This window comes from Triplophysa dalaica, chromosome 14 (assembly GCF_015846415.1).
Source record: "Triplophysa dalaica isolate WHDGS20190420 chromosome 14, ASM1584641v1, whole genome shotgun sequence".
NCBI lineage: Eukaryota > Metazoa > Chordata > Actinopteri > Cypriniformes > Nemacheilidae > Triplophysa > Triplophysa dalaica.
The window spans coordinates 605,001-614,289 of record NC_079555.1 but is presented as its reverse complement, the minus strand read 5'-3'; the positions used below and the strand labels follow the sequence as shown (position 1 = coordinate 614,289).

Below are 9,289 nucleotides of genomic sequence, written 5' to 3'. Positions count from 1 at the left end.
TCTGATTCTACAATCATTTTCACACATTTATTATAGAACATTGGTCTGATCTGCCTTCAAATAAACGACAGACAGACATTCACCACTCAAGTATTAGATTAGATTTATTCATTCAAACTCTTTCTCTCTCTCGTGTATCTTTACCCTCATCTCTCGACCACCACGTTGGACCGAGTGACCTCCCACATAGCTGTGATGTGGAGAGGGGTCTGTATCTTGGCAACGCACCTAGCAACCATTGCGCGTAACCATGGGCTATAACCTGTTGCCTAGGGAGACCAAGATGGGATTGATTTTCAAGGATGAAATTTAAATTTGCAAAGAGAGGAGAGGTCCTTCATAAGTCATCCTAGCAGAAAGGGAAACAGAAAGTACCACGTTGCTATGACAACACATTGCACTCGCACACCTTTCAAATTAAGTAAAATGATTTCTACGTGATTTTAAGAGTTAAAAGGTTGGTAACTTTCTACCCTAAACTGTGCCAAAAGAGTTAAACAAATATAAAAAAATTATCATACTGATTTAAAACGATTGAAAATCACGAAACACTTGCAAACCTGTTTACATATGCCTGCTAAGATTAAAAAACTTGACAAAATGTTAAGATTCAAACACCACATATGTGACCCCGGATCACAAAACCAGTCGTAAGTAGCACATGAGCATTTTTAGTAAAAGCCAAAAATACATTGTATGGCCCAAAATTTTAGATTTTTCTTTTATGCCAAAAATCATTAGGATATGAAGTAAAGATCATATTCCATGAAGATATTTTGTAAATGTCCTCCCATAAATATATCAAAACTTTATTTTTGTGAGTGGATGACCTGTAACAGTGCCTCTGATTCACAACTTCAAAGGCAATTTTCTCAATATTTTGATTCCTTTCCAGCCTCAGATACCAGAGATTTAAACAGTTATATCTCCGCCAGATATAATCATATCCTAACAGCCCATATATCAATAAAAACATTAATTATTCAGCTTTCAAATGATGTAAAAATATGGATTTCGAAAATTGACTCATTAGAATGTTTTTTTGTCCAGGGTCACATATTCGATTGAATGTGCAGCTGCTGCAGTTAATTCAAATCGATGACGTTGACCGACGCAAAGAATTGTGGGTTATGTCTAGCGACGAAGCATACACATCACGTGTCCTCCGAGTTCTCGTGAAGGTATGTCCCATTAGACGTTTTTATTTATTTTCTATTTATTAGAGATTAATCTAAGTAACAAAAGCACTGTGATTATACAATATAAACAAATAAATATATAAAATAAGAGAAAGATGAATAAAAATATAACAATCAAATAATATTACAAAATATAAAAGAAGAAGAAAAGGGCATTCAATTACAAATATTTAAAAGCTTCAACGCTTTTTTCGTTTTTTCAAGTTTCTTGTTCTGTGTTTTTATATGTAATATGGTTTTAAAATAAAAATCAACATCGTTGTGGCCTAGGGAGTGTGTTTTCATGTAGAAAAGCACAGAGCAAAAACACAAATGATCCTGTACTCTTATTTGGGTGTTTCTGGACATTTGTTGGTGTGTGTGTGTGTGTGTGTGTGTGTGTGCGTGTGTGTGTGTGTGTGTGTGTGTGTGTGTGTGTGTGTGTGTGTGTGTGTGTGTGTGTGTGCGTGTCCTACTGTTTTAATGAAACGAGACAAGACAGCCTCGATGACGTAGCAGGCTTCAAATGAGACTTCCGGAGGAAACAGCCTTCCGAAACGAGACAGCCAATGACAAACTTTTATCAGTGTGTATGAGACCTTAACCCACACCCGAGAGATACAGTGTGTGTTATACAATCACTCCATCATGAGGACATGAATGGAACAGAGAGAGAGAGAGAGAGAGAGAGAGAGGAGTGTGGCTCATTCACTGGAGCTTTATGACATCACACTCGTGAGTTTTATTTATTAGTTAATAAGTTAGTTAGTTTATTACTTCAGCCCCAAAATTAAATTCTGTTATCGTTGTTTTTCACTCTCATGTGGTTGTAACACATTTGATTCTTTGATATGATTTTGAGAAATGTCTGAGTGGTTTTGTGTTTATAAAATGGAAGAACATTCTTTAAAATATCTTCTTTTGTGTTCTGCTGAAGAAACAAACTCATGTTTGAGCGAATGTCCTAAAAACATTTATTTTGGTGTTTACTAAAGCTTCAACTAATTCAATCTTTGTGAGTGTTGTTTTGATGTTTGTCCACACGATGGCAGTAAAATCCACAAAACCAACCGAATGCTTCTTGATTCTCTTGAGCTGTTGCTGAAGTGATTGAAATTATTACTAAGGTTAAAAGATTCCCTGAGAAACGCATAATAATATCTGTATGAGTTTCATCAGGGCTCTAGAGATTCATTTTTATTTCTCAGATGAAGTGAACTGTCTAAAAGTGAAAATAATGATATCAGTACACAGAAGAGCAAAGAATAAAGCAACTAAGTTCCTGATTATTATGACTACGACTTTACAATACATTCTTTTATTCTATTTATTTTGTATCAAAACAAAGGTTTGAAATAGATCAAGATTTTTATCTCCTTAGAAACTAAAATATTTGTGCACATTTAAGGTATTTTTTTCAGACAATCACCAAAAATTACAAGGTGCCATAAAAACCACGATGTATATCCGCAGATGTGTGTTTATTTCTGAAGAGATGAGTGTTAGAGGACTTGAGATGAGTCTGATTTGAATAATTTGTGTTAATTGTGTTCTTGTGTTGAAACGATTCAGACTGATGATGAACTGTACGCCTTCACAGCTTTGAACTGACTAAACATCACACAACACAACAACACAATCTTCCATCAGAGAGTCTTTCTACATGTAAACGTAATGTACACTGGACTAATTGTTGAATGTTCTCTTATTTGTGTTAAAGGAATGAAATGTTCTGCTGATGAGAGATGTCATGGATGGATATCTCCTCCGAGATGTGTGTGGTAAGTGTGTGTTCTTCATGACATCATTAGGAGGTTAAAGTCTCTCATGTGTTCACACGGGTCCTGCTCTCTCTCTTCATCAATGTCAGTAGGAAATTAAAAATGTGTGTTTTCATGTAGAACAGCACAGAGCAAAAACACAAATGATCCTGTACTCTTATTTTGGTGTTTCTGGACATTTGTGTGTGTGTGTGTGTGTGTAGGGTTTTTAGTGTGTGTTGGTGAGCTGAGACTGTGTTGAAGAGAAGGACTGATGGATGAACACACACCACTGAATGGTCACACCACCTCCCTCTCTCTGTGTGTGTGTGTTTAGATCATTCCTCACTCAGTGTCACTCCAGCGGCTTCACGTCTCATCTAATCGTCTCTTCTGGGCTGGGACAGATGAACGTGCAGAGAGAGTTTAAACATCTCAGCTCTCTCACATCCTCCTCTTCCTCATCTGGTCATCTGATTCCTCTTTCATATTCTTTCACTTTCATTGATGTCTGTGGAGTCTTTTCACTCAGACTTATCACGTTCACTCATTCTGTTCTTCATCTCAGTCTTTATCTTTACATCCATTCAGACCCGCTGGAGTTTAATCATTTCCACCAGGACTTTTATCACAGAGACAAAATGAAAAGTAATTAGACTGCACGAAAGAGAGAGAGAGAGAGAGAGAGAGAGAGAGAGAGAGATATGCTCAAACCTAGCTGCAAGATATGTCAAGTGCTGCCACGACAAAAGAACAACCAGCACAACACAACACAACACAAACTGATACTATGACAGGATCATGTCACCCTCACTGAGAACTGTCATCAATACTTCTTTTTTTTCTCTTTATATTGAGACGTCTATTTAGAAACTTACATTCTTTTATTTTATTTTTATCTGAAACTGTATTTGTGCGTGTGTGTGTGAGAGAGAGAGAGAGAGAGAGAGAGATAGAGAGAGAGAGATAGAGAGAGAGAGAGAGAGAGAGAAAGACTGAGAGAGAGAAAGAGTTCGTCAAAATGGCTTTGCCTGTGGTGAGTTGCTGTAACTTATTGAAGAAGCAATTTAAAATGTTTTTATTAAATAAAACAACGTTAAAGTGATAGTTCACCCAAAAGTGAAAATTCTGTCATCATTTACTCTCCTTCGAGTTGTGTATAAATGTCTTTGTTCCAATGAACGCAGGGAAAGATATTTGGAAGAATGCTTGTAAGCAAACAGATCTCAACCCCCATTGACTCCCACAGTAGGAAAATATATGTTACCATTTTTTTGGTTCTGTTGAACACAAAAAAAGATATTTTGAAGAATGTAGGACAACAAACAGTTCTGGGACACTTTTGACTACCGTTGTATTCCTACTGCGAGATCTGTCTGGTTATAAGCATTCTTACAAATATCTTTCTCTGTGTTCATCAGAATTTAAAAATGTAAACAATTTTGAACAACTCGAAGGTGAGTAAATGATGACAGAATTTGATAACACTTTTCTTTGAAGCATGTGTGTATAATGCATTATAAAAGTAGTTTTAAAGCATTGTAATTTCTTATAAATAACTGTTATTACAGTTAATACGTTATAAAACATAGAAGTTCACATTTTAAATGGGTTATACTTCTTTACAAATGCATTACAACACACATAATAAAGAATTATAATGAATTTTACCCTTTAATAACTCTTTATATGCATTATACATACACGCTTCAAGGAAAGTGTTACCCAGAATTTTCATTTTTGGATGAAGTATCCCTTTGATATGACTAATTGATCACATTATTTATACAGTGTGCATGAGGTCAGACTCCGACACAGAATCAAGAAATATTTCTGTAAAACACATTCACGTGTCAGTAGAACAGCTTTTTCACTCAATAGAGACAGAAACTAGTACAATTAATATCTATAATATCTAATATCTGACAGCACCACATACTGTTTGAACATCCGGCTCACAACCTTTAAAGTCCCTGACATGAAAAAAATGATCATAGGCTATATGTTTTGTTTTGTGTTTTTCTTTAATTGATGTATTGTAATTGTTTAAATATTACACGCACCGTTTGAAGGTTCAGAATCACTTAAATGTGTATGTTATGATCTTTGTTTTCCTCTATTGGGCAGATGCTTAAACAAAATGATATAAATTAAGCAAACATTCATTTCTTTCTTTAGAAAATGACAATGTTAGGTAGACAGTAATACAAATGGATGGCTCAGACAGAATAATGAAGTAAAACCAGTCACTAAAAGGTCAGAATAGATGTAGATTCTGTTTAAGAAGCATCTCAGGCTGAGACCTAAAGAAGCTGTTTGATAAAATGACATCATTTCAAAAGTTAAATTTCTGTCTTTCGATAGTTTTGGTAAGTGTATTATTCTGCTATAATGTAGAGAAAAGTGAGTAAAGATGATTAATGATCCTGAACCTTTGGCTGGTGTAGAGATAAATGCACAATAATAACACAAACTCCTGCAGTCATCATCACACACACAGATCACATGACGGTTATCAGCGACAGCTCTGTAATGATGTTCTGACCCGTGTTCATGTAAAGCAGCTCTGGTTCAGGTCGCTCACGGTGAAGCTCAATACACTTGTCATTCTCTCATGTAAATCCAAGTGTTTTCACTTCACATCATCGATCGATCAATTGTTTGTTGAAGCCGAACATGCTGTGATTCATGAGTCAAGAGACAAACACACACACACAGAGAGAGAGAGAGAGACGTCGTGTGTTGTCTTGTCTTTAAAGCAGAATAATGGGAGGAACCGTCAGACATCTGACACAGCAGAAAGCCCTGCAATCTTCTCCTCTTCCCGACACAATGTCGTTTCTCAGCTGAAGCTTCACAATAGGAGCTTATTTAGGAAGCACTTTAGAGGGGTCTGTGGTGTTGACAGGGAGCCATTACATGACTGCAAGATTAAACACACACACCCATCCATTAAACCCTGACCAGACCACAGTCACTTCTGAAACACACACACACACTCTTCAAATGACCATCATCTGTGTGTGTGTGTGTGTGTGTGTTTGTTCAGATGAAAACGTCTTTGATCTTTCATAGCTTCTCAGTTGTGTGTCAGATGTTTCTCCTAAACATGAATCAAACGAGAGTGTAAGTGAAGAGTCTGGAGGTGTGAAGATTGTAGAGGTGAAATCATCTGGATTTGAGTAAATATGATGTTATGAGTTGATATTGAGATCTTCAATAATATTGACTTTTGATTGCAGACGAGACAAATCTGAGCTCAGTTTGACACATTATTGTCATCGCTTCTCAAACTCTCATGACAGAGACATCTGTGACATTTATGACATATGAGACTTCAGCAGAAAATCTGACGGATGTCTTGAGGCACTAAGAGGTCTCATTTGTGATTTTTGTGTGATCTGCTTTAAGGATTGCTCTGTTTTACTGTGTGTTTGGATTGAATGATGTTGATCTGATCCCATCCGCTCATAGTTTAAACGCAGATCAGATGTATTTAGCACACATTGAGGTGTATCGCTGGTGTTCATGTGACAGATCAGATCAACAGTGAGAGAAATAAAAGGTGTGAATTATAGCTTACGTGACATATATATAGTACATGACATGAGAATGGCCTGCTGATATCAGACATCACAACCTTTTAAGGGCTCGACTTTGTTTTGGTTCATATCTGATTACCATCATTATCTTTCCAGTCCACACATACACACACTTGTCTGGTTTATTATATCCGTGTGGACAGTCCATAGGCATTATGATTCTTTGTACAACACACACATATGCACAAACACCACACATACAGACACATAAACGCACATACAGAGAACATGCACACCCACACGCGCGTACACCGCACACACACGTGCACACACACGTGCACACACAGACACCACATACACCAACAGACGCACATCACATTCACATACAACCACACACACACCACACTCGCACACACACACACACACACATACAAATACGCACACGCACACGCACGTATGCGTCGGAGGTTGTGATTGCCTTGTATTTAAGACAGTCTCCGAGTGGCCTTTCTTGCACAAAACGCTTCTCCAATACCGATCACAGCTGAACGCGCCTCGTTTCAGTGTCTGAAAGGCGTTTTTTTGATTCCATCAGCAGAATGCTCTGCCAGCCGTGACAAAGACCATTCGATAACGCCGCCGTCGGGGAGGGGAGACAATATTCACACCACACTCCCTGCTTTCAGCACACTGCAGCTAGTTTGAAGAATATTTAGAGGTCTTTCGGGCTGCATTTGCATTTTAATTTGCCAAGATTTGAAAAGTAAAATTCACCTTCAATAAGAAAGCCGTGATGTTTAAGGGCTGAAGCATTAACCTTTAGAATTGCATTGCTTGTGTTGTGTTTGAAAACAGGAGAGTGTGCACATTTACAGAAAATAAACAGGCATTAAATGTCTCATTCACACCTGCTTGACCTTAATACTGATCTGTGTGCGTCTTCTGATGGTTGCCAGATCCTCCGTGCGAGGGGAACATGATCAGTGATCCCTATTAAAATCAGCAGTAAATTGGAGCAGCTGATAGCCTGAGAGACGCAGAGATGAAAGTTTACTGAAGGACATGTCCTTACACACATCAGCATAGAAACTGATATGTACTGTTTAATAGCTTTCCTGTAGCTCATTGGTAAGAGCATTGCGTTAACAACCCGGTTCGATCCCAGGGGATTGCAAATACCTATGTAAAATGTATAGGATAAAGTAATGTAAGTCACTTTGGATAAAAGCGTCTGCCAAATGCCTAAATGTAAATGTAAATGTAAAACACATATTTGAGTCTCTAACCCAACACTGATCAATCAATGAGTGATTTACATATTAAATATTAGAAATTTAAAGCAAAAACATGGAATGAAATAGTATTCTGTAGTAGTCAATTAACAACCTGTAGTAAGTAAACTGTAGTTTATTAATTTAATATCAAGGAATTTTGCAAAAGTTTACTGTAGTAAATACCTTAGTATACTACATTATTTTTTCATATGAAAATGTTGGGAAAGAGCTATAACATTATGATGTTTACAGTGTTAGGGTCAAATATCAAATGAAAGCTTGAGTTACTCAGAGATGATGTATTTTTGTATGCGAACCCTGGAAGCAATTTAGCATTTTAGGACTTCCTGTTCCATCCCCTCAAAGTCTATGGGCTCGACTGAATTAAGGTCTGTGGTTAACAAAAGCTCTAAATATTTACGTGTTTTAATCTATGACATAAAACACTCCACTTATAACCTGCTTGTGATTCTCTAAAGCCTTATTGTGTCTTAAAAACAGCCGTTGCTAAAAGTGACTGCTTCCTTTGTCAGGGGACGTTAGTCGTTATTGCGCGTATAAAGCTCACAAATAATACAACATGGACACAGATCTCTTAACATAGTTTTGGGTTCATTCACAGAGTAATATCTTACCAGGAAACACATTTTTAATAAAGTTTGAAAGAGTTGTCGGAGGCTTGTTGGTGGTGACGTTGATATCGAGCGACCTTAAGTTTAGTCTGTTTATAGCATTGTGTTAGATTTCATCTTCTGCTGATTGTATTTCGGCTTCAAAAGTAACAAGTGTGATGTTATTTTGTAAAGTTGATCTTGAAACTTCATAAACCTTTGATAATCAAGGAGCTTATTTTCTGCGATCTTCCAAAAGTCTTCGGGAAAAATGCATTCGGTCGAGGGAACGGCGCTTACATCCGGGTTAGCCTACAGAAATACATCACCTCTGAGGTACTGGATATTCATGTTAGAAGAAAAGAATTTCACACACATCATGTGACTGCATTAAATTTGTTGTTGCATACGGTTGCACAAACGAAGTTAATAGTATGCAGTGTGCAATATATACTGCACAGTATGCAGAGAACATGTCCTCTGTCAGATTTTCATAATTGCAGAGGCAAAATTGCCACTTCATTTTTCCCCTGATTCTAATTATTGAGCTCTTCAGTGCTGACAGTGACAGCGAGCGAAAAAAATAACACGCACACACGAACACGCACACGCACACACACACACACACAAACACACATAGCAAGCAGCAGAACATTGGCAGGCAATTACACTCCTGCAATTACAGCTCTATTGTAAAGCACGGCATTATGGGGGATTTGCTCTTCATTGCAATTAAAAAGAAACAGGACAAATCTGCTTCAGACACACACACAATTTGGGTTCCACATTTAGATCACACATTCATGGAAGAAATTCCTACTAAGTTTGAACACTTAAAGTAAATAATAAAATGTTTTGGATGTCACACAGAATATCAGTTCCTTCCTTCATTTCTAGGGCTGTCAAACGATTAATCGTGATTTA

At 37.2% G+C, this 9,289-nt stretch overlaps 1 protein-coding gene across 1 annotated transcript in view; it reads left to right on the top strand.

The window, feature by feature from the left end:
* The first annotated feature begins 1,137 nt into the window (after positions 1–1,137).
* The window catches only part of rpp25b (ribonuclease P and MRP subunit p25, b), a 16,835-nt gene continuing 8,683 nt past the window's right edge, over positions 1,138–9,289 (top strand). Inside the window, exons 1-2 of the mRNA XM_056766493.1 lie at positions 1,138–1,181; positions 2,899–2,959. The gene's annotated coding sequence lies outside the window, so the exon portion shown is untranslated. The remainder of the gene's footprint in view (positions 1,182–2,898; positions 2,960–9,289) is intronic.